This window comes from Falco punctatus, assembly GCF_963210335.1.
Source record: "Falco punctatus genome assembly, chromosome: 7".
NCBI classification, from domain to species: Eukaryota; Metazoa; Chordata; class Aves; order Falconiformes; family Falconidae; genus Falco; species Falco punctatus.
In genome coordinates, this window is record NC_137587.1 from 68840022 (window position 1) to 68865807 (window position 25786).

General features: G+C 41.3%; 1 protein-coding gene across 3 annotated transcripts in view; it reads left to right on the forward strand.

The window, feature by feature from the left end:
- LOC308067108 (NADPH oxidase 5-like) overlaps positions 1-25786 on the forward strand; it is a 42767-nt gene that overhangs the window by 1371 nt on the left and 15610 nt on the right. The window contains exons 3-8 of one of the 3 annotated variants that reach the window (XM_080395383.1): positions 111-2494; positions 4511-4619; positions 13968-14255; positions 14573-14679; positions 16311-16407; positions 22367-22493. The gene's annotated coding sequence lies outside the window, so the exon portion shown is untranslated. Of the gene's footprint in view, positions 1-110; positions 2495-4510; positions 4620-13827; positions 13948-13967; positions 14256-14572; positions 14680-16310; positions 16408-22366; positions 22494-25786 lie in introns of those variants that run through there. The other 2 variants (XR_013929453.1, XR_013929454.1) reach the window with 2 other exon arrangements.

The window sequence follows — 25786 nt, forward strand, 5'->3', positions numbered from 1 at the left end:
TGTAATAGAAGTTACTGCAGTAGTTCTAGAGTGCAAACTTTTCAAAGTGTTTAGGACTTCAGGATCAGGGTGAATTTTATTTTAGCTCTGTTTTAAATTCTCCTTTACAGGTATGGACAAAGGTGGCCCCTGGGCTGAGGCTTCACAAAGGAAGTTTTGGTCTGGGATTTGTTTTCATGGCACAGGTGAAGACCTTTGGAAAAGAACTTTTATCATGGAAACAAAGTAACTAAATTAAAGTGTATTAACTACACTGTTATAACTTTTAAAAAAATCTGAGAATACAGAGATACTTTTTCCTTTGTTTTCTCAGAAGAAAGAATGTCTTGTATGTTCTATTCACATGAAGTTGTAGAAAACGCCGCCCTGAAAACTATTGGGGGAAACTTATTCGAAGTTCGAAACCAAAATTAAATGTTGAAACTCGTTGATTTTCCCTCTGCCCCATTCACATGCACGCTGCTTGTATTGCAAGGGTTTGAGAAGTCTTGAGAACTGTTTGGAGGACTAAAAATGAATGGAAATGTTCCATAGGCCAAATACCTAAGCATCCTATCACAACGGTATATAAATTTTAAATAATGTCTTTGTGGAGTACAGCTGCTCTTAAACAGACAGCAACAACAACAAAAAAAACCCTTGTCACTGTACTAATACTCTCAGGATACCAAAAAAAAGTAAGTTGGATTTAAAAATGGATATGATGATGCCATTTAAAATGAGGATCCAATTTTGCTCTTTTTAATAGAGGGAGAAACTGTTTACATTTTGATGAAGCCATACTAGCTCTTAGGTGAGGAATTTTTATTATGTGTTTCTATGAATAAAGCTGTCAACTGTCTGTCGTAGATGTCATTGATTAGAAATACTGTATACTGACACAGTGTATGGAATCCTGCCTTGTCGGAGTCCTTAACAGCGGAGCAGCAAAAGCAGTCTGAGCCCTGCTTACAATAGTGGGAAGCTGCTCTATAGGATCCCTGGTCAGTCTCCTGTTGGAAGATGAAAATATTCTCCATCCTTATCTGTATGTTCTGTTTTTTAAAGCTCAAGTACAAAGAAGTTAATATTGTGAGTAATTGTTATAATCACTACAGTTAATGTTTGATTTTTTGTACATGGTTCACATTTTTGTCCAATTTCTTCATTGCCTAAAAGAGATCCGTTGTTATCTCTATGCAAAGGAGGTTCTAAATGCAGGTTTGCAGCTGAAGCTGATCATACGTCAGAATCCTGGGCCAAAATCTGAAATACTAAAAACACTCGCTATGGAAACTTCAGTTATGGCTGAGCCTGTGTTAGGTTTTCATGTGCTTCTATATGATTATTTTCCAGGTATTTTCTGATCAAGCTTTACAGACTATTTAGTGTAACTGCAATGTGGCCAATTGGGTGATTTCATCCACGCTTTATATTTTGTTATGCATGGTTTATTTGCCTTTTTTTTTTTAACATGAGTACTGCAGCCTTGCATTAACACAGGTTTTGAATGAAGGGCTCCTATACATAAAGTGTATGTATCATGTGTGAAATCCTACTGTGTTCTATGAGTAAAATTGTTGAATAGCTGAGCGTTTGCTGAAATGAGCTGCTGATTGTTTTTTTGTGGTTTATAATACTCCTTTGTAGATCTGCTGATATCTTGTTTGTCCATGCTGCATCCGGACAATGCATTCCTTCATGTTTTGTGTAACATCGAAGTCTTCAGTCATTTCTGTGTATGTAGATACGGTAACTGGAAAGTGAAAATTTGTTCTTAAATTGTCCCTCTTCCTGCCCTTAACTTCCCCACCTGCCAGCATAGCTGGAAGATGGTCATTAAGGGCAATTTGGAACAGTATTAATTGCTGCTATCCAGGAATTTTGTGGAAAAGGAACAAAAATGAGCATTGGCAAACCATATACATTTTCTGACAACACAATCTTATGCTTTGAGACCCTTAAAATCAATAGAAGAGTGCTATAGGCAAAAAAAAAAAAAAAAAAAAAAAAAAAAAGAGCTCAAGACATTGGATGAATAAGCTCTGGAGCTTATGGCCATTTTCAGAGGCTTGGATGTCAGTTGTCAGGCCTGTTGTCTGTTGTTCAGTTGTTTAAATCTCCCCAGTAGTGGTTAGCAAGGTGTAAACTGTATGGTCAAATATAAACCCAGAAGGGTTCTTGCCTATTGCTCGGTTTTTAAAACGTAATCAGTCCTTTGAGGGAGTTTTGGCAAGTTCAAAACAATATGTTTTTCAGTGCTTGCTTCTGGGGCTGGTGTATAATTGCTCTGGCGTGTGAGTGATTCCATTGGTTTCCGCATTAATTGCTTGTGAATACTCCATGTTTGTGTCACAATATTCTGTTTTCCAGCAGTGTTTCGAGTAAGGGATTGATACTCCACTGGGAAGCTCAGACAAGAAATGAAGAAAAGTTATTTAAAGCAATGCATAGAATGGGAGGCAGCTGTTTTAAGTTAGCAAATTAGGAGGAGAAGAAGAGGTGAATACTTCTGGTATGTCTCAAAACATTTCCCTCCCCCCCTCAGAGTTGAGTGTAGGATATTATTTACCTTTTTATTCACACAATATCAGGCATACCAGCAGAGCCTGGAAATTTGTAAATAACAGAACAGGGGAGGAAATTGTTCCACACATTTTTTTGTGGGTCTGCAAGAATAGACTGATCAATATATACATCAATAAACCTTCCAGAACTTGTACACTAATTTTTAAAATAGTTTAAATAGTTTTTTGCAAGTCTTTTGAAGCATGCCCCCCCCCGCCCCGCTGCCCCAGTTTCTGTTTGTCAGAGACAGTTGTTTATTTCCTACCAAAACTGGTTGTAGTTGGTGTGCTTTTAGGACAAGTTTTACATGAGTTTTGGAGGGTGGTTTGTTTTGATTTTTTTTTTAAACCAGGAAATGCGCTGTATATGGTCTCTCTTTGTGAAAAGGATGCTGAAGAGTATATTAAGTTTATTCTTTGGTGTTCTTTAGATAATCGGGCAATTTCTCTTGTAAACTGGCAAATTTATATGTATTTCTTTTCTGAAACAATCATTTTCTTATGAAGGAGGATGACACCATTACAAACAAGTTTGCTTTTTTATGGCTTTGATATTTGATTTTACTGGACAGAATTTAACAACTCATTCTGTTAGTTCCAGTGGCTTATAATACGTATCACTTATTTTGAATATTCAGCCATTCTTACTATTGTTGGTCTTCCTTTTACAAGCTGTTTTTTCCATGATCAACTTCAGAACTTTTGTAAAATCTCATTAATTAGACACTGTAAACCAACAATATTATGGATTATCTTAATTGCTAGATAAATCTTTGGGGTAGTTTGTGGGCGAAATGAAAAAAACCCTAAATTGAAGAACTAGCGTAATTTTGAAGTCAAATGAGCAGGCCATGGAGCTTTCCTGAGTACGTTGTAGAGAATAAAAATAGAATAACCTGTTAAGATGTGTGACAAGAGGGAGAGTGGGAAATCAGCACTTTTTTTTTTTTTTAACCTGTCATAAATCTGTGAGTGGGTCAGCACAGAAGTAGGAAAAGAACTTCAGAGATTCTTGCAAAACTCCTGATAAAATTCCTTTTAAAAAGCTGATAAACTCAGCTGTGGTATGGCAAAATAAACACAAAATCAGATGTGGGAAAGAAATGACAATTATTAGTACAAAAAGTGTAAGGTTACATAAAGAATTCAGAGACTAAAAATGTGTGTTAGTGGATTTTGTAACTAGGGTGGAAAATACAGTGAATGGTGGTGTCAAAATGAAACTGTATTAAATGAGGTTTATTGAAAAGAGTTTGCAGGACTGATTTAGCTGTTCCTGAAGATGACGAGAGATGTTTGGAGGACTCAAAATAGAAAATTTGGCGATTCTTGCCAAATCTGAGTGTGTGTTGGTATAAATAGAAAGGTGTTTTGGGTTTTGTTTTTATGGCAGTTTGTCTGAGTAACTTGAAGCAACAGTAACACAATGTCAGGTTTTTACAAGGTGTGCACACCAGCAGCATGAATGTAGTTCAAAGTACAGTAACCTTACTGTCCCACTAGGACTCTTAAGAAAACTTTTGGGACCATTTGACCAGTTCTGCTCTCTTCTGGGGGGGGAAAAAGGAAATGTGCTTGTAGTTTTTATACTTTACAGAGTTATTAGGTTTTGATTCAGCAGAAGTACTTTGGAAGAATGGAGTGTGTTTCTTTCTTGCGCTCAAAATAAGAAGCACTTGCTGTAGAAAGAGTGTATTCTACAAAACTTGCTGCAGTGGATGTGGGAGCTTTCAAGTCTGACAGTTTTAAGTAGTGAAGATGAAAGTGAGGACAGTTCTTGGGCAGGGGACTTCAAGAGGAATGTGATTCATGGGACATAGTTACTAGTGTAATTACCGGTGCAGCTGCTGTAGTAACTTCTGCCAGTAGTAAAAAAATCTGTCCAGCACTCTACTGGTCGTAGTGTAAGTGATAAAGGTGGCAGCAGCTGAAGTGTCATACCTTGTTCTGCTTTCCAACTTCAGGCCAGCGTACATGGATGGCGCAGTTCCTGCAAGGTCTCATGCTGTCACCAGAGCTTCCCAGGGTTTCCTAAAGTGTTCAGGCTGGGCTAGAATTTTGGAATTGGAGGTGGTAAGATTTTGTTTTGTGTTTTCTGTAAGTAGCAGTGAAAGGGCAGGGATCTGGAGGGACTGCGTTAGTCTCATAATAACTAAAACCTTTTAAATTCAGGCAAGAAACCCCCCCAACACTTAAACATAAATAAAAAAACACAAACATAAAAAAACACCTTCTGGTTTTGCACTTTCATTACACAAGGTTTTGTATCAGTAATAAATTAATTTGTTTCAGTACTTCTTGCTGTGTTAATACCTTCTATTTGCCATTTCTTAAACTGTAGGTCAGACTTTTCATTTATTAATATTTGTTTCCAGTTATGTTGAATGGAACATTTCAGATTTGATTCAAAATGGAATTAGGGAGTGAGAAGCTCTTGAAAAATTTTGAGGGACAAGGGATAAGGAATGTTTTGCTAGATCCAGGCTTTTTTAAAATATAAATTTCTAGTTCAAATGAGAAAAATCTTTCACTGGGAAGTGGGGTACTTCTGAAGTACTAACCCCAAAATATTATTTTTTTCTCACTAATGTGTCATTGAAACTCACTTTCCTAGCACTTGGTAAGTGTAGTTTCCATCCAAAATTGTTGAAGTGAATTGCAAAAGGTCCTGCATCAGTCTAGTGTCAAAGACAGGTCTGGAATTCAGGTACTCTGATTTTTATAGTCAGGGCAGTCTATTTAACTGCCTAGCCCCAACATCTGCATTAGCAGATAATAAAATTTCATCTGTGCAGTAGAAATAATTATTTTGTCCTACTTAAGAGAATACTTGGCTTCCTTCCTAGCTGTTCTGCATGTCAGTGACATGTATGGAGACATATGCAGCCTTCCTAGTTTCATTGAGTCTTCCTTATCCACTTCGAAGAACTGCCAGGCTTGCTTTTCTCAACCTCTCATCTGCCTGTTGCTTCCGTTTTGTCATTTCCACCTCCTGTTTCTTAAAAACTTGCCTCCTGCAGCTTGTTTGGCATTCTTGAACAAAGGCTTTCTGGCTTGATTTGGGAGAGACGTGAAGAGGTAATCAGAAATTCCAGTGCACAAAGTTATCACAAGATTGTTAGCTATTTCTTGAAAACATTCTGTAAGCATCCCTGACTGCTCCTGGTGACTGCTGTGGTACAATTCCTACAGCCACAAATTGAGTCCTATAGTAGTCCTACTATAGGATTGAACTGTACTACAGGGCAGGAAGAGACGCGCTGTACCGCTCCCAAGCACGTCCTGACAGTAAATGCAGCAATGCTAAGTAGTATAGTTTTGTAGCTTACATCTGGCATGTATATGTCTGCACTGGGGCTCAGCCCTAATAAAGTGACCTTTTTTTTCTTTTTTGTGGCAATGTTATGCATATTTTCTTTGTTATAGATGGCTATAAGTTTATGGAAAGAGAGTCACATTGCACTTTTGAAAATGCTGTTAAAAATTAACATTCTCTACAACATTTATTTTTGCTTGAAGGTTGTGGTGATTGTTTTGTTTGGTTTGTTGTTTTTTTTTTTTTTTTTATAATGATGAAACCCCCAAGCCCAAAAATTGTAGTTTAATGCTTTTTCTGTGCCATCTTCAAACACCTTTCCAATACGGAAGGCAGGGTAAAAGCTGATTATTTTTTTAAAAAATTAAATAATCTCCTTTTAAAGCCAAGGAAACAAAATAGTTCTAGTGCTAAAATGAAAACTACAGTTTCAGCTGGTGTAAAAGCAGATTAGCAGATCTCCGACTTCTTCCTTAGCAATCAGGTCTTCACAGTTTCCAGAGTAGGTTATCTGAGTTTAATAATCCTTTAGTTTCATTGCTTTTCTTTGTGCTTCTTAATTTTTCTGCCTAATGTAAAGGTATGGTGGTTTGTACCTCCCATCATATTTTTTTTGCCCATTGACAAATAGTTTCACAGTTAAACTTGGAGGTCAGTCACAGCTGGTGATAGGATACGAAACTCCTTATTTAGCCAGCGCTCTGAAAGAGGGTTTTGCAATTCTTGTAATGGTTAAAAAACTCACTGAGCCAGAGACAAAGCCAGCCAATGGATTGATAACTACAAATAATCATAGCATCATTTATAACTGAATAAAGTCCATGAGATGTACAAACTAGTAGGAGGTCTCACGTCCATTTTTACAGTGAGTAAGTTGAGCTGCAGTAAAGTCACCTTTCCTGCTCACCCAAAGGACTTGGTCCTTCTTAGACATGCAGGCTAGTCTTCAGGTTTGTGGGTTTTTATGCCCAGTTAGTTATAAAAATAGATGCAGCTACTTCTAAGACACAGAGGCAGAAAAGGAAAAGTTAAATTAACAAATTGAAGACTTGACTTGTATGAGAATACATGGATACTTTTTTTTATTCAGAGACAGAAGGAAGGGAAGAAGAGGGAAGGAAGCAAATTCCATGGCATGGAAGTTGTTATCAAAACCAAATTAATTTTAAAGTAGACGGGCCTTTTTAGAAAGTTACAAAGCGGGGTTCCTTCACTGTTGATGCCTTTAAAGTGGACACGATATACTGGAATAAGGGTGATGCGTTGGTGCTGAATAGGAGGCGCACACTGGATGCAATGGCCTGGCTGGTGGAGTTAATGGAGTTGCTGCCATTGGCTTTGTGAGTGCTTTGGTTTTGGCTCATAAGCTGCTTACAGTTCCGCTTCTGCAGGGAGAATAAAGAACAATCAGCAAGTTTGTACAGAAGCTGCTGGTAGACATCAGCCATGAGATCTAGCCTGGCATTTAATTAAAATTTAATTAAATAAATGTTTCTCTGGAAATAATTGAGAATCGTAATCCCCTTGTGGCGGCATTGTTTTTCCTCCTAGGTGGGTAGGGAGTTTCTGGGTGGGAAAAGCAGGAGTTTTACAAGTAATCCCCGCGCTCTGTCCTGTAAAGCTGTAATTCAGGTACATTTTGTGTCTGCTGATGCAATAGTAGCTACAGGGGTGAAGGAGGACGTGGATAAGTAGTGTTCAGTTTTACTTGAGTAGCCTGCAGAGTGAGGGTCCCTACCTCCTTCCGTGAGGAAGGAGGACCTTAAAGCATGGGAAGCGCTTCGTGCACCACCCTAGTAAACGGAGGCCTCGACTGAAAGAGAAAACTTGTATGCTGCTCCAGTAAAATACATTACGTGTTTGTTATTTTCTGGGTAACAGCCAGATCATTTGTTGTCCCTCCACACACACACTTGATTTATAAAGGAAGTCTTCAGTCTTTTGAATGTCATACAAAACTGTTCAAAACCAGATTTGAGCAACTGAAATTCAATTAGTTCAATCAGAGCAATTCAATTGACACAGCCGAGTCCTGTGATCTGAACAAAAGATTTTGCTTTAATTGTGTAGGAATATATAAATGGTGATGTGATTGTCTTGTTCCCAGTCCTCCAGATAGATTTAATGCATTTTAAAGTTTACTGGTATACATCCCATTCCACTGCTTGAGGTTTATGTGATACTTCCACCTTTCATTAAATTATACGTGAAAACAGTCCCCTGGAAAACAAGAAGGTGTTGGTGCTTTCTGTGGGCGAGGCTGGTGAACATTCGGGGTTAACGTGTAGTGTTACGGCTAAATTCAGTAGATGGCTCAGTCATCCGACAGAACAGTCCCGTAACACCCGTTTGCAGATGATAAACCATTTGAGGTTGTGATTCATGAGCAGCTGTAGTGATGTTCAAGTCAAAAACTGAGCTTTATCTCAGAGCGGAAGAGGTTATGATGTCCCATTCTCTTAAATCTACTTAACACTGGTCAGTCTACAATGTATAATGGGGTGCAAAGCAAGTGTAAACATGTTTATTCCCTAACAAGAAGACCAAGATTCTCCACTGGCTAGAAGCAGAGGTCTCCTTCGTCATCTTGCTGCTGCCACTAGCAGTTATGCTCTTGGACTTCATTTCTCCTGTGGCATCTGTGGCTGGTTGCCACCAGTCCTTTTCTCACCTTCTTAGGTGCTTCCTTGGTTGTTTTTCTGTATATAATCAAAGACTGTAGTTGTCATGTTGCTTCTTCGTCTCTCGCTTTGCATAAGCGTGAAACTAGTGGTCATACCAGAAGTTCTGGTGTTACCTAGTTCTGTTTTCTGTCACAATTTAAAATCTCATTTAGCCTTTCTGAAGGTGGCTGTGTAAATGAGGCATCAGTATACGCGTCACACAGTTAAACTGGCGATTCGCTTCCTCTGCCAGTCTTCCTTCACTGTCTTAGTGAAGCAGCAGATCAAACAGCCTTATTTGCTTATCATGCAAATTAAAATTGGGCATCATCTTTGAAATAAGATTTTTCTCTGAAAACTTCCATATTTCTTTCTACATGAAATCTTAAATGATGAGGTCCTTGGCCATCTGCACATGAGAAAACTTAGGCAGCATCTCATCATTTAATTAATCACTCCTTCCAACATTGTTTTCTCTAACTTGACAAATTTCATCGTGTTTTATCATCCACACAGAGTGATGCTGCGGAGGGTCTTGTACAGAATGGTGGTTTGTTATTTCATCCCTTTCTTGTGCTCTGCTCTCTTGCTTTCAATGAGAAGTGTTTTTCCTTATCTTGGATCCTGCCCTGCCTTATTTCTCATCACCTCTCCTTAGTCAGCTGCTAGTTTTGCTTGATATAGCGTGCCCAGCCTCTGTTGACTGCATGTTGCATTTAAAACCATGATTTTCATACAAGGAGGACTATCCTGTAAAAAAAACCTTCTAAATAACCCTTAATTTTCCTTTACTGTGATGACTGCAAAAGTTTTCAGAATTCTTGCTCGATGTGCTGTTGGGACTGTCACTGGTGTCTTGCTGTTTCTTTGGGCCTCCCTGCCTTGTCTTACTCTGCTGTTGCCTCTTGTATTTCTTTTTTGTGCATTTTGTGGAATTACTGTCACATATTTATCCTATCCCAGGACTAGGCATGAGTCAGTGGCTAGACTTTATAGACGTTAGAGTAAAAGAAATAAATAATGATAGAATATGAACTAATCAAACATTGACTCATAAGTACAGAAGGCGACATCTAGTCCATACTTTTTCAGGGCAGGGTCAGCTACACGTAACTTTCTTCCTAACAGATGTTTATGTAGGCTGCTGTTGGAAGTAAATAATACTGACCTTTCTGCTCCCCCAGTAATTTGCTCTAGTTCCTTGCCATTCTTGCTGGTCAAAACATGTAACCTGAATCTTTCTTGCTGCGGTGTAAACCCATTTCTTCTCATATGGGCTGGGAAAAGGAAAAAAATTATTTCCCTTTTCTTTCTTTCTTTTTTTTTTTTGCCCCCCCCCCTCCTTCCCCCTCAAACACTTTATTTAAAGTACTTACAGACTTTGTGGTCACTTTTTCAGGCCAGCCTCCTCTGTCTCTTCAGCCCTTCCTTGTAGGTTATTTACTGAACATCTGATCATTCTTACTGGCTTTCTGTATATAGTGTGTATTAGATACACCCCTTTCTTAAGGCACAACGTTCCAAAGCAGGGTGCTGTGCTCCAGCTGAAACCTGGGCTATATTTGTCTTTGATCCGCATGAAGTGCAGCACTGCCATCAAAATAAACACTGTTGATTCATGTTCACCTTGTAATCTCTCTGCAACCATTAGATTATTTTCTGTAGAGTTACTTAGCTCGTTCTTTCCATCCAGTATTTATGTGACCGAAGTGACAGTAATAAGTAGCTGCAGTTTTTTCCCCTCAACGAGGGTCTCTGGATGATAAATGTGTCTGAAAATCTATTCCTAGAGGGAGGTGTGATCAGCATGGCAAAGTTCAGTGGCCTCAAACTGGAAACAGGACTGGGGAAGATGCAGAGGCTGTTCAAAAGCCTCTCGTGGATACAAGACGTCTTAACTTTTTCATGGTGGTTTGGCTGTATCCTTGGAGTCACAGCATCTCTTAGATGAAATAGCATTGCTGCTCTGATACTTATCTGTTAGGTATGTAGAGGGAGGAATTTTATCCCTTTTCAGCCTTCCTTTTTGTGAAGTGCCTATACACTTGAAGAGATCTGTTACAAAGATAAGTCTTAGCTTTTCTTCTCTGGACTTGTTCTTTACTAACAAGCCCAATTATATTTTTATTCACTTCTCTGATCTTTTTTTATCCTGGGTGATGCAACATAAGGGATCAAGGTTTCATTGCTGAATCTTGAACCTTAAGAGACAATAGATAGAAGTGTAAGTGTATCAGATGGTACATTGAAGAGTGAGTCAGTGGGCCAAGTGCCTGAAATACATCTTCCCCATCCACATGGTCCCAGAGTGCTGTAGTGGTTGAGGGGCAAACTGCCAATAGTGGACCCAGCAAAATCTTGCAAGTGTTTTCAGAGTGAAAAAAATGCTTGAGGGGACAGAAAAGATTTGAGTAGAAAAAGAGAGGAAAGATTTCTAGTTACTAATTGCTATCCGTACTTAGTGCAGTACTACTATTCTAGGCCTTGGAAAATGACATGTTATTTTTTTTTTAAATACATCAAAAGCAAACCTAGGAGTAAGCGGTGGATATTAAATATTGAAATACCAAAAAGGATTTGTCATCTGCTAAGCATAAAAAGACTTCACTTCAAAAAGAAACAGGCTGTCTAGGCCCTGTATGTTTGTTTTTCTTTATATGGATCATGTATTCCCATTTCTGTTAAAGCAACATTGACATTTGGTTAAATGGAAGTGCTTTTACTTTACAGAAATGCTATTACAAAAATAGTGATTTAATCAAATGAGCTTCACAGAATATTCACAGTTCACCCTCTTGTGTGCTAGAGTTCAGCACTGTACAAACAGAATCAGAAATTCTTTGCTTACCTAGCAGCAAATTGGCTGCTTAGTCAGATATGCAAAACACCCTGTTGAGCATACAATGCTGAAATAAAGTTTTGATAATTTAGCTTTCTTCTATAGTGTCATTTGTTGCGGGGTCAGACTTTTCAGATAATAGCTGTACAAAGTGCCTCAGCATTCTGTGTGTCTTCTGAATGAAGCTCAAAGCACAGATCTTTACGCTGGAATGTGTGCTTGGAGATGAGCTAGGGAAATATTCAGAGGCTCTGAATGTTATTACTGCTTATGTGCTGCATTATTCTTTTTGAAAATTCCCAGAGCTTGCGATATGTTGTGTATATTTAAAAGCCCCATGAGGGGAGGGATAAAATACAGTCTTCTTCTTTCCTCCATACTTCATGAATAGCTTCTTTCTTGAAAATACAAAATGATATAACCTTGTTTATTTTCTTACGTCTACTTCTACTGTTTTTACAGTTATCTTAAAAATGTACTCTTTTCTGTCATTGTTCCTTAAATATTTGCTTTCCTATCTTAGCCTTATGAGTGGAAAGCCATAGGAAATGGATGTTTGTGGTTTATTAACGTTTTAAATTCTTCTGGTAGTTGCGAGTTCTAGAAGTCACTGCAGCATGGGCAAAACAAGTAGAGCTGCATTTTCAAATCTTGTTTCTCTATGTGGAACTTTTGCGGCCGCCCTTTGTTTTTCTCTGAGACAGTTCTGCAAGTCAGTCAGACATTTGAAACTCAAATTAATTTGTCTGAAAACTACTAAGGAAGTTAATTTGGCAGTCAAGGGGTATCTCTTAATACAGGCATCAGAAAACAGAGGAATGGCAGTCCACATAAATGGGAGTGTGTGCTTATAAAGAAAGGTGAGCATTCATCTGAAGAAACAGGTAGATTTACAGGATCAGATCCTGAAAATACATAAGTGCTGAAGGAGCCCGTGGAGGTACGTAGAGCTGTATGGCAAATGTACCTGCTCGTTTGCAATGGCCATTCATGCAAATTGAGCTTTTGTGGATGCAGATGAGCTGAACTTGTTCGTACCGTGCCTGTATCTAATTCACACACAGGTTCAGGTCAAGTGATTATGTAAGTGAGAAGTCAAATGACATGAGTGTTTTGTATTAATTAGTATGTTTGTGAACTTTTAAAACACTCTGATATGTTTGGTCATATGTATTTGAAGATACATCTCTGCATTACAGGTTACTTAAGGTTAGTTCTAGTACCAGGAACAGTATTAATACAAGAACAGTACAATAATACAAAGAAGTCACCTTTGGTTTTTTATTCTGTGAGGTAAAATGGAGGGATTCTGATTTATTATTTACTAGCTGGGATGAGTAGTGAGGGTGGCTTTTTGTTCCTCTAAAATGAAGACAGTGGCTTACCAGCAAAACATCTTCCCCTTGATTTAATCTTCAGCTTGTTCCAGCTTTCCACCTCCCTTCTGTAAGTACTCACAAACATGTCTTTATTCAGCATCTCTGATCACAAGGGAAACATAGGTGGGACTTAAAACTAGTGATAGGAAGTTAATTTTAGCAAAGGGCTACTTGAATATTTTTTTTTTTTCCTATAAAGGGCTGCTTCTGTCACAAACTCACTTTATAATCATGGAGCAATGTTGTACTCCAGAAACATCTAAACTCCACCCAAAAAAGGTCCACAATAAAGGAGGAACAGGAGTGTAGAAGTACCTGTAGAGATCATGTTTTGCATTACATTTTTTTTTTTTAAAGGGCTATCTTGCAGATTCCTGCCAAAAGGTCCTATTACTGAATCCTGTACATTAAGCTCCCCTTAAGTCTAGATTAGATGCCCACGTACATTGTTCCCTCTGTCATGAACAGTCTCCTTTACCTCCATTCTGGCCACCTCTTCTTGTGGCCTAATCCTGTTGGGAGAGAATCCCCCTGCAGCTAACTTGAGGCCCGACTGAGGGGGCGAACCCTCTGATTTACACCACAGTTGACCACATACACAGAAAGCAATTGGTTTTAGTTGCTGGTTAAAGTGTTGAAATTGTGGAAGAAACTTTCTTGAGATCCATAGTGTTGTCCTCTTTGATCTCCTTGGAAAGCCCTCTGTTTAGGCAAGTCAGGTCCTTAACATCTTGAGGTTTTGATACAGGCAAGTCCACATTGCCACAGGGGTTAAGTGGGTCTGTCCTGCCCTTCTATCTATAATTTTACAGTTTCTTTGGCAATTCTTTGATCGCCTCCAATCTTGGATCCCTGAGATATGCCATAGTTTTCCAAGGGGTCCCTCCTCTTGACAAAACAGTTCTCGGTATGTTGTAGTTTACTGTCCAGCTTAGTTCCTTTCAGTGGGGTAATCCTATAGTCAAAGAGTTCCTTGTTACTAGCCTGTACTGGTACCTTTTAGGTATCCTATATGAAGAGTAGAAGACATTATACTGAAGAAGGGCCCAAGCAGTCTTTTTGACAGGTGCCATCGTTTCAGCAGGAGACCAGTAAATCTGAGGATTTCCAGATCACTTCAAGATGAGGGCTGGAATGAGCTGTGCCAAGGGAAAAGGTAGCAGAAAGAGCAGGGTCCATAGCCTTGGTATCGCCATGACCAAAACTGGACCATGTCATCTCCAGGTGCAGGAGGCTCATGAGCAAGTGAAGGTCAGAGAGCACAGTTGTGTATTGAGGAGCCTTTGGAAACAGGCTTTGAATTAACCAGGCTGCTCCGTGCGGAACCTCAAACAGCAATAAAAAGATGACTGATCAGAGAGAGCAAGTAAAACAACATGGGTGTCATTGCGATTGTACAGACCTGTGGAATCGCACTGCTCGGAAGGGCCTGCAAGTGGGCTGCAGCCATGCCACTGCCCTTCTCCTTGCCGGCTCTCCCCAAGACAGAGTTCACAAGAGCCAAACCCTGAGGTGAGGAAAATGTGCTGCTGATGTGAGATGAACACTGGGGAAGCGTTCAAATGAGGGAGGTGAATTCCACTACCTGCTGGTTAATGAGGTCCCATAGTCTTTATTTCATAACTGAAATTGCAGGGAATATCCTGTAATAGTGAGTAGCAGAATAGATGCCACTTGCTTATGCGGTGAAACTGATAAAAAGGACTGGGTTTGGAGTAACCTACCACTAGCTTGCCTTACAAAGCTTTTTTTTGATGTGATGAACATACCTGCTTTTTATTTGTTCATAAATAGCAGTGATTAAAAGCATTAATAGCCTTTCTTTCAAGGCGGAAGAATGAACATTAAATGTGTATCTAGACAGCAGCCTGTCTTCCAAACAACAGCTATGAAGTGCCACAATGTTTTTAACCTTCCCATTTTTTCTTGCTTCAAGGTAAGTATATGTGACTTGGCTGTCAGTGTGGCTGTAACCTACCACTAAAATGAAAGCATTGCCTGATATACATAGTCAGATATTCTAAAACCAACAACAAAATAGTTTTCTCTTTGTGTGGATGGCTGTGACTGTCTGGTGAATGTCATCTGTGTTAAAGTGCTTTTAACTTGTTGCCCAACAAAAGATGTGTTATTGCAGTGCTTTGTTAGCATTAACATTTTTCTGGCCATATCCACTGCCATTTCCAGGGTCTTGTCTTGTATTTCTGGCTCTGGAATTCTGTATTGCTGGATTTCTAGAAACAGAGTTTCTTAATCTTTCACACACTTAGTAAACATACAGCCCAAAGCAGATTTTATTCTGAATTTTGCTTAGGGGCTACGTGCATAAAGCACAGCATAAGTTTTGCTAGCTGTACTTGTTTTTAAGAAGTATAAGTAAATAATAAGGTAAAATCCTTATTGTACACGAGTTTGGAGCAGGAGGGATTCATATTCTATGAAATTTGCATAAAAGAAAGGTGTTTCTGGCTGTCTTTAAATGTAACATTATTTTATTTAAACACGTTCCTAAGGCTTTTGTATTGAAATTTCATTTTACCAGTACCCCATGATTTGCTGATTTGTTGTTCCTGAGCAGAAATAACTGGCTTGGCTATTTTGTAACGCTGCTGTTAGAAAATCCAAAAGTAGTATTATTTCATCGCCTTCTACACAATTTATTATTCCACTGGTACCAATCTTCAGTAGATCATAGAAGCAAAAGATTTGAGAATGATAGGAGTGACTAGCCATAGCACTCAAGTAGAAGCAAAAAGAAGGAACAGAGTGATTGAGCAATCTGTGGAACATTAAGAGTTCTCCAGATGTGACTTTGTGGCCTCATGTCCCCAAAAGGGGTTACCAGTATAGATTGGGCGTATGTAATACCTACAGAAGCATTAATCAGCCCCTAGATTCCTCAGCAGCCTGTGAAACACTCTCAGGAACACTCTGCCAAAGAATGCCGATGATCAAGTGATTTGTAACCTGTCTTTCATTGGGGAAATGTGTTGTCAGTCAATATCTTGCCAAGCAAGTTTAATGGGGTGGAGATTCTGGGAAAACTGGTGGGACTGGAAGTAAGTACTCCTCCTCTAATATTAAAATTGAGTTAGGCTTCTGAATAAAAAGCGATTATTTTCCTAATTTCCCTTCAGATGTTCTAATATACACATGGGTCCAAAGCTAATTCTCTGACTATTTAATAGCTTTTAGCTGGTTAAGATGCAGACCTTAGAATTGAGGGGGTTGGGAAATGAAGACAACTCATGGCTGGGAAATCGAATATGTAGAAATTATATTTTTTTTTGTTCCTTCTAAAATAATTTCTTCATGGTTCCTGTTATTTCCAGTTCTCTCATTCCTTTGTGATCTGTTATTTCTGTGGATGTTTCTTAAAAAGCTGCTGTTCCTGTTTATAGCATATATCAGAATAGGGAGAAGTGGTTTGTAATGTCATTTAAAAAATTTTTTTTTGCCATGATGCCTAAAAAAGAGGATAGAAAACAAATCCTCTTTATAATTTCAGAAATATGTCTTGCTTTTTTTTTTTTTAAGTCTTTTTTTTTTTTTTTTCTCTGTTGGGAGAGTGTGAATAACCCAGAGATAGGGGGCTGTCAGCTTTGGAAACCCTTACTTGAAAAGGCAAGGATGTGAAGTCTCGGCCAACGTTACTTCTCCCAAGGTATTTGAGTTAATGAACATAAATAGAAACCAGATAATTTTAAGCCACCTGTAGTAAAGCAATTTCCTTTGCAGGGCAAATTTTGCTACAATCTCTCTCAGATTCTGACCACGCATACCCTGTGGGGGAGAAAACTTAAAAATCCAATGTAATATCTCAGCAGGCAGGAATTTTTTTTTCCCTTTTAAACAAAATGTAACTAGTTACACTGCCTTTATTTTTAGGGTATATAAAGGAAATTTGGGGAATAAAGGAAAAGGGGGAGAAAAAAACCCACCACCTTTGATCTTTCCCTCAAATTAATCAATTTGGAATATTTTCTTTGAGCAGCCTGACTTTTATTTTAGCTGTGTGTGTCTGTCCTGTGGGCTGTTTCTGTTGCCCAAAGATTCCAGGTATTTAAGGTCTTCATTCCTTGAAGGTACCATGTGTTAAAAAAAGCAAAACAAACACCAAAAAATCAAAACCAAGCCACCAAACACACACACACACCCCCCAAACCAAAAAAACCCAACAAACCAAAACCCACCACCCCTCAAAAAACATCAACCCGCCCTCTATTCAGGAATTCCTAGAGTGCCATCCACATTTGAAACTCGTCTCAGTGCCATAAGCATTTTGCATTTGAGCGACTGTTAAGAGAGCAGAGTACTTGTAGTCATAGAATCGTAGAAGGGTTTGGGTTGGAAGGGATCTTGAAGATCATCTAGTTCCACCCCCTGCCATGGGCAGGGACACCTTCCACTAGGCCACGTTGCTGCCAGCCCCGTCCAGCCTGGCCTTGGACACCTCCAGGGATGGGGCAGTGTAGAGATGCCTTATGATTAAGCTATTTTAAGTAATGGTAAGCCAAACTGCCTTGTGACATTTTGAAACAGGTAGTCATAGTTCTGGTAAACCATCTGATAGTTCTCTGTGGTGGTGTGCCACATGTTCTAGCAATTGCTGTGTTGTGTGTTTTAAGAGTTGTATCAGGGGTAATTGAAATTTGGGTCTTAATCTCAAACTGAGTAACCCCTGTGATGCTTTATGGAACCTTTACTCCATTCTTCCACCTCTTATATCTGTTTTGGCCGAAGCAGCCTCTCCAAGAGTGTATTTTGTACCATTGTTCCTCTGGTGTAGACTGGCTAGGAATTCAGAGACCTGAACAACTTTGTAGCAGTCACCAGCATAGTCAAATAGCAGGGGGAGAAAAGAGCAAATTAATTCTAATGATTAGGTAGAACATACCAGTGGAGAGTCTGGCAGAGGTGCAGCAGCTGTTGGGGCTGACTGACTGCATGCGCACTCCCTCTGCGTCCCAGCAAACCTGTTTCCTAAATGCTGCTAAATACCAGTTGTTTCCTAACAAATTCTTCTGTTTATCAGCGCAGAATGCTCTGTAACACCAAATAGCAAGTGGAGCTGCAAGAAATTTCGAGTATAGGCAAATCGTTAGGCTTGAGGCCTGAGTGTATTTTCTGGAATTTAATGCCATCTCTGTGTTCCTGTTATCTCTGATTCCTAATTTAGATTTTAGATCTCTAAGAGGTTCATTTGAACATACTCTTTACTAGCACTTTAAAAATGTCAGGCATATGTTTGTCAAATTTAGAGCTGGTTTAAGCACAATTATGCATGCATTTAAGCACAGTAGTTAAGTGATTTCATGAACTATATCAGTAAGTTTACACTAATGAAATTACACTGATACTAGCAAGTTTTATGAATTAACTGCATTTGTTTCCAAACAGATGTAGTTAGTTCTATTGGTGCAAAATCCAGGCATAGACAAACACTTATTTTTGCTAATAATACAGTGTTACAAAGGTGCGATGTGTTTTGTAAGATGCATCATAATATTCTTTCCTTCAGCCAAGAGGAAACTGAGAAGTTGGAACAAAATGCTTTAGTAAAAACTGGGTGTCAATTTTGTTTGGTTTGAGGATTTTTTGGGAAGGGGTTAGGGGGTTTTTGATTGTTTTTTTGTTGGGGTTTTGTTTGGTTGTTGGTGGGGTTTTTTGTTTGTTTGAGGGAGTAGAGGGCTATATAATTCAAGGAAGAGGCATGCTTGGCAGCAATCCAGAGATTGTTTCAAGTGTACCACAGTCAAAAGAAGTAAAAAGTCAGAATAACATACAGAATAAGTATTGTCAGAGTTGTCTTGACTGGTGATGGCTGGAGAAGGACATCTTTGGTGGGTGAGCGCTGGGGCTCTGAGCACGGTTCCTGGGGGGGCACCCTGCAGCCAGCGCCGTGCTGGCAGCAAAGGTGTGTGCTGGGCTGTCACAGAGAAGAATCTGGCGATTCCTTTGGCTGAGCATTCACCAGGTAGACATCAAAAAGGGAAAAAGACACATGGGTTGTGCCTGGGAAGTCGTTTCTCCATTGGATTCCACTCCTGGAATGGCAGAGCTCAGAGGGTTGCAATCAGCGGTGCTGAGTCTAGCTGGAGGCCTGTAGCTCATGGCGTTCCCCAGGGCTCAGTGCTGGGTCCAGTCTTGTTCAATTTATTCATCAATGACCTGCATGGAGGGGCAGAGCACACCCTCAGCAAGTTTGCTGATGATACAAAACTGGGAGGAGCGGCTGATAACCTGCAAGGCTGCGCTGCCATTCAGCGAGACCTGGACAGCCTGGAGAGTTGGGTGGAGAGGAACCTCGTGAAGTTCAACAAAGGCAAGTGCAGGGCCCTGCTCGTAGGGAGGAACAACCCCACGTACCAGGACAGGCTGTGGCTGACCTGCTGGAAGGAAGCTCTGTGGAGGAGGAGCTGGGAGTGCTGGTGGCCAGTAAGTTGCCCATGGGACAGCAGTGTGCCCTTGGGGACGAGACGGATTCTGGGGTGCAAAAGGAGGAGTGTGGCCAGCAGGTCAAGGGAGGTGATTCTCCCCCTCTCCTCTGCCCTGGTGAGGCTGCATCTGGCGTGCTGAGTCCAGTTCAAGGGAGACGGGGAACTACTGGAGAGGGTCCAGCAGAGGGCTACAAGGATGATGAGATGATGGAGCATGTCCCTTATGAGGAAAGGCTGAGAGAGCTGGGTAGCCTGGAGAAGACTGAGAGGGGATCTTAGCTATATCTTACGTGCAGGTGTCAAGGGGATGAGGCCAGGCTCTTCTCGGCAGTGCCCCGTGGCAGGACAAGGGGCAATGGACATGAACTGCAACAGGGAGTTCCATTGGAGTATGAGGAAGAACTTCTCTGCTTTGAGGGAGACCAAGCACTGGGACAGGCTGCCCAGAGAGGCTGTGCAGTCTTCTCTGAAGACGCTCAAAACTCACCTGGATGCAACTGCAACCTGCTCTAGGAGAACCTGCTTTAGCAGGGGGTTGGACTAGATCTCCAGAGGTCCCTTCCAACCCTGACCAGTCTGTGATTCTGTGGTGCTACAGATCATGCAGTGCCACAAACCCCTTCTGGAGCTGGGGGATTTGATGCATGCAGGGGAACAGCTGCATGGTCTTCAGGGGTTCTCAATGCCTACAGGGAGGACCAAGAGGATGGGAGTCCCACTGCCATAGCCCAGGCCCTAAGCTTACTTCTCTGTGCGTGCAGAAGTAGTGTGACAACCTGCAGCCCCTGGTGTGGCGTTCCCAGAATTAAATATTGTAGTTAGCCTTTTCCTTCTGATTTCCAGTTCTATAAACCTTGCATCTGTACTGCCATCTCTAGCCCTTGGGAGTACTGCTGCACTCCGTCCGCTGCTGACAGCAGTGTCAAGCCTGATTCATTGCTGAGTGAGACTTGTTTTAAAGGGATGAGCCTATGTTTTTAAATTAGCCGTGTTTTAACTGACCTGAAAGGTAGGCCGGAGCCTGAGCTGCCAACACTCTCAACAAAAAGAAATTGTATTTTGAGAGGAATGCAGTAAAAAGTCCAGCCTTTTGTCTGGAGCGGATGCCATCTTCATTCAAACTGCTTTGCTGGTAGAGGAACCTCTCAAGATCAAGTTCTCACTTGATTTGGTTTAGGGACTAAACTGGAATGGGCAGAAATGTTTGGATAGAAGTTTCATATCAAAGCATCTGTTTTTTTGAAATTAATGTGTTAGGTGTTCCAGTAATGTTTTGGAGGGTGGGGGTGTGGAGAATGTAAAATCTTCAAAAATCAAAAGTATGTTTTGGTTTGCCTCTTCCAGCTCGCTTTACATTTGATAGTGTATAGGGTCTTGTTTGACTTTCAGACTTCAGATGCTGTTATTTTCCCTATTTTGAGGTAGTTCTTCTTTCAGCAGTTCCAGCCAGGTGCCGCCTTTGGAACAGCTCTGCTGACCCCAGGGAATTGCTGTTTGGTCACAGCTCCTCTGGTGTTCCCTTCCCTGTGGGTGCGGTGCTGGCTTGCGGGAGCTACTGCCCGGGTGCTCGTGGTGGGTATGTGGTGGCTGCTGTGCCAGCCCTTGCCCCTTGCCCCTGCTCCCAGCCCAGGGCCAGCCCTGCCACAGCGGTGCCCATGAGCTGGTAGCTGGGCCAGTCTGTTCCCCCTGTTTTGAAATGCAGGCATCGAGGTGAAAGAAATGGTCTGGTAAACTTGTTTTGAAGCTCTAGAAGAAAACTTTCATTATCCTATGTGTTTTCGATTTTGTTAGTTTTGCAGTATCAACTTGTCATCCTAATTCAGATATTTTTTGTCCAAAACCAAACAAAAAATGTAGCATTTTTCTGGAACAGAAATCCCACTTTCACATATGCATTTCCTTTGATTTTTGTGGGACTGCTCACATACATAAATAGCTGCAGAATCTTATTGAAATCCGAACCATAAATTTTGTAATAGGTTAAAAGCGTCCTGTCAAACTGTGGATAATAAATTCTGGATATAATGAAATTGTTCGTAACTTTCGAGGGGAAAAAACGAGACTGCATTTCCCCTCGCTGATTTACTATGGCTGTGATTTTTAAAGGACCTAAAATAACTTTCTGATGTAAAATTACTTAAAGTCCTTCCCTGAACAAACAGTGATGCTATGTTGGCCATACTGCTATCTAATTAAAAATTTACTACGGTATCTGGTGCCTGAACCAGGAGCACGGAAGTGCTGATGCACACAGCTCTGGAAGGAGCACGGTGCCGGCTGCTGGCCCCGACCTTGGCAGGCTGACCCTCCGCCTCCCGCACCCGCGCTTTGCTCTGGCTACTCTCACCCTGGCACTGTCGCTGCAAGCCTTTCATCCCTAAAGCTCCTCTGCCTTGCATGGATTTTATTTCAAAAAATCTCTTTTGACAGGTGAAAATGTCTTTCTTTGAAGTTCCCTGGAGAGGCAGATTCCCCTTTGGTCTGCAGTTTGCTGCACCAGCGCCTGTGCCTCTCTGCGTGTAAATGTTTCTGTTTGCTCTATAAGCCTTTTGCCTCTGCTGTGCTCTAAATATTCCTCATTTAATGAAGCAAAGTTCTTTAATTACTATTTTTCTTTGTGGAATGGCTTGTCGTCCCCTGGTCTTTTGATACTATCAGACTGGAAGGGAAAAAAAAAATCCTTTAAACAATTTTCTGACTCCCTCTAGAGGATTTCTTTCCAAGCCCAGAAATAGCTCCACAGTGGGAGAAGCTGAGGGTTCAGTCGCTGCGCCTGCACAGCCAGGTTTCAGTGCAGATTTCGTCTTTTCCAGTACCCACAGACAGCTTTTTTCTGTCAGTTGCTGCTAATGTCTCCCAGATTTTATTCCCACTGTTCTTTAAATATAAATGCTCACAGTCCATTTTTCCTTAGGCAATGCAAGCCCAGCATTCTCTGTCAAAGGACCCCACTGCAGTCATCGCTGCCTGGAGAACAGCCGTTCCTGTGATGTGCTCGCTCCTCTGGACCAAACTTGCTGAGACTATCAAGTAGAAAGCTTAATTTTAACACCTTTTGCATGCTTTCTCTCCCATTGCAATAGTGAAATTCTAATGTCTGATTTTCATGATGTCATTTTTTTCCCCCCTTCACATAATTTACTTGTATTTCTGTCCTTTCCTATTGCTGTCCATTGTGTCAAGTCACAGGTGATGAAAAATGCCATTAAATTTGGACAAGAGTGGTGTGGCTTCTTTACAAAGGTCACAGGAAGAGTGGAGACCTATTTACTGGAGCATACTGATGCGAACGGTCCTTCTCTGAACGGTGGTAATGTGGTGTCTGTGGTCTGTAAAGAAAAATGCTCCGGAGCACTCTGCATGAAGGCTGGTTCTCTGACATGTTTAAATGACAAATTTAAATTTATTCCTCATATTTCAGATGCATTATCTTATGTAACCATTCAGTACCATTACCTTATTTGAGCATTTCAAATGCGTTATCTTATTTAACCAGGGGAATAGTGCTAGCTATAGTTGGAAGAAGCAATCCTGCGCTCTTCTTACTACCACTTGTTAGTTCAAAATTCTTTCAGGATCTTCCTTAGCAATCGGCTGTGGATAAGAGCTAATACTGCGTTATTGCTGCACTAAATCATTCTCAATTTGATAAAGGTTGCAGCCACCTCTAATTTACCCTCTTATTTCCTAAAGGAAATGTTAACCAGAACAATCACTTTAAAGGCAGTAGCTAATGATGGGCAATATCATTTGATTCTTTTAACGTACTTAGAGTCAAGAGTGAAGTAATCACGGTGTAACCAACTAAGGTTACTGTTGGTCCCTTGGACAGGGTGTCAGGCATGGGTGCATGCATGGACCTCTCTGCCTCAGCACTCCCTCATCAATCCGTGCTCCGCAGTTCAGCTGGTTTCCTCGGAGAGCCGGGACCTGGATGATCTTGTCTGTGGCAGTGACTGCAGTACAAAGGTGGCGCTGGGTCCCCCTTCTCACCCATCGCGCCCCTAGCACGTACTGCTGGGCCATAACCCCCTGCACACCCCAAATGCAACGTACTTGTGCTGTGAGGCGCTGGGACTGCTGCAAAGACTGCTCCAATGTACCCCTTTAAAGGAGCTAAAGGTGTTCATTAACGTGTGCCGTTTACCTACAGGTAGCAGGGTTGGTTTGACCCCTTGACCAGAGTCCCTGCAAAAGCACAGTAAGAAATACCTCAGGGTTTGGAAGGGCTGTAGGTGACTTGCCCAGGGGATTTGTGAAGGGGACAGTCCATAGCGGCAGCAGTGGGCACCCATGGTGCGGTGGAAGAGGTAATTTCTTGCTGGTCACACATCCTGGCTGCCGCTGTGTAATTCTCTGCCCTAATTGCAGCAAATTGTGATTGCAGTAATTTCATATCTGGATCCTGCATCCCAGAAATGGCTCAGTTTTACGATGTTTCACTTGTGATGGCAGAGCACCCCCAGAGCACCAACATTTAAATGGAATTGTTTTTTCAGTGTGTGGCTGACACACGCCTGGGCCCTGCAGACCGATGGGCAGTTGGCTCTGCCCTGTGCTGGTGCTGGGCTCACATGCCTGTTTGTTTCTCAGGAACCACCGTGGTTTGTGCTGTATTCGTGGTGCTGAGCATGTGAAAACAGAGAGGAAGCATGAGAATTATCTGTAAAGGGGGTGCTGGCCTGCTTAGCTATGTATACAATTCCTCACCAAATTAAAATGTGGAATAGCGAAAAAAATTTTAAAGGGACTAGCATTATACTACTGAAACTAGTGGCATTAGATATATTCTTTTCAATGTTTCCTAACACTTCTTTTTAAATGGCGGTTGCAAGTGCCCAGAAGCCATGTAGCTTCTGTGTGCTTATAAAAATATATTTATGTCCTCTCCGTTGTAGGTTAAGGGTTCTTACTCCATCACATCATAAGGGGCCTAAAGGAACATCATGTTCACCTATTTACGGCAGTGGCAAGCCGAAATAGCTCTTCTGCAGCGCTTAAAAGTAGCAATCTGGTGTGAACGCTTGAGCTTTTCTGCCACCAAGTGAGGCAGAGCGCAAAGTGATGACTGACTTCTCCCCACTGTCGTCGTCTCCTGTGACTAATGTTGCTTTAAAATTTCATTTTCCTCATTGCATTTGCTATCCATTTCTTCAATTTATTCTCTCGTTTCAAAGCTTGTCATTAGTTTCAAGGAAAGTGTTTGGTTATGCCCCAAACCACAGGCGTTTGCTTAGTACTAGTGCGTTAGGCTGTTGGTGCTGGCAGTGGTAATTGTGTCAGGACTCCTCTTCTTGCTTAAGTCAAGGCTTTATCAAGGTTGATGTTGCCGGGGGTGCTATGTGGGAGTTCAGGACATGTCCGAAGGGGAGCGAGCAGGACAGGGAGCTGGCTGCGTGGCCGTATGCTGCTGGTGCCCGCTAGCCCGGGCAGTGGAGGAGGGGGGAACACGACAATGACCACTGTTACAGACCCGAGGAAAGATCGTGGATTTATTCCACTCTGAGCTCATGTTCTTCCATAGCGTATCACTCTCTAACCCTCGAAAGGAGCGGGTGCAGGAGGGATGGGATATTTCTGTGCAGAGGGCTCTGCCTGGTGGGTAACTGTCCGTGTGCCTGCGGGAAGCCCTTGCTGGCGTTGGTCGTGCTGCATAAACCACCTTTTCCCCTTTGTTTGCTGAGCAATGGCTCATTAGAGAAGACCAAAAACCTTTACGTTCTTGCTCAGAGATTGAATGAACTAGAATAAATCTATGGCCTTTGCACACAGTCTTCTGTGTACCTTTGTACAAAATACATATTTTAAATATTTAACCGTTACAGAAAATTTTACAGAAATAAAAATAACACTAGGCTTTGCCTTCTGTGTAGCAAAAGAACTTTTAAATCGTCTGCACAAGACTCTACTCGAATAAACCGTTAAAACACTCTCCATACCAGAAGGCAATGCAAGGTAAACTTGTTAAAGGGCATCTATTACCTGAAACCTTTCCTTGTTGATGTGTGCTGTTCCCAGCGTGGTAGAAGTTGTAGGGGCTGTTGCTAACTGAGGCATAAGGAACATTTGAAAAGAGCAGAAAGCACCTGCAGGTGCCACCAGAGTTTATAATATTTCTATTCTGTTGGCAGTTTACTTGATAGTAGCATTTATAAATGTTTCCTATTGATACTGAGGAGGGAAAGTGTCTTTTTTTTTCTTTACGCATTTCAGAGATCAGCCCATGCGATAGCTGTGCCTTTGAGTTCCCAGCTGACAGCACTTAGTGCAGCAGCATCTTCTGTGGGGTGGTAAGTGCCCTGTCGGTGGATGGGATGCCTCTCTGGTGAGCCTACGGGCGAGAGGATGCGACGTCAAGTCACCACTGATGGGCCTTCTGCTCCTGCATGAATTGCTGTTCTGGGGAGGTTTGGAGGCAATTTTAAAGAAGACAGCTGAGTACAAATCAATGTTTTTCTTGACAGCCCTGGTTGTCTTCCCCTCTTTGCAATTTACATCTGTTCTCCTGAGATGACAAATCGCAGTGTAGGAACCAGAGAGCCTTTCTATCTTCTGGATTACAGTGTGGGTTTGGGGATGGGGTTTTTTTTGTCATTCCATAGG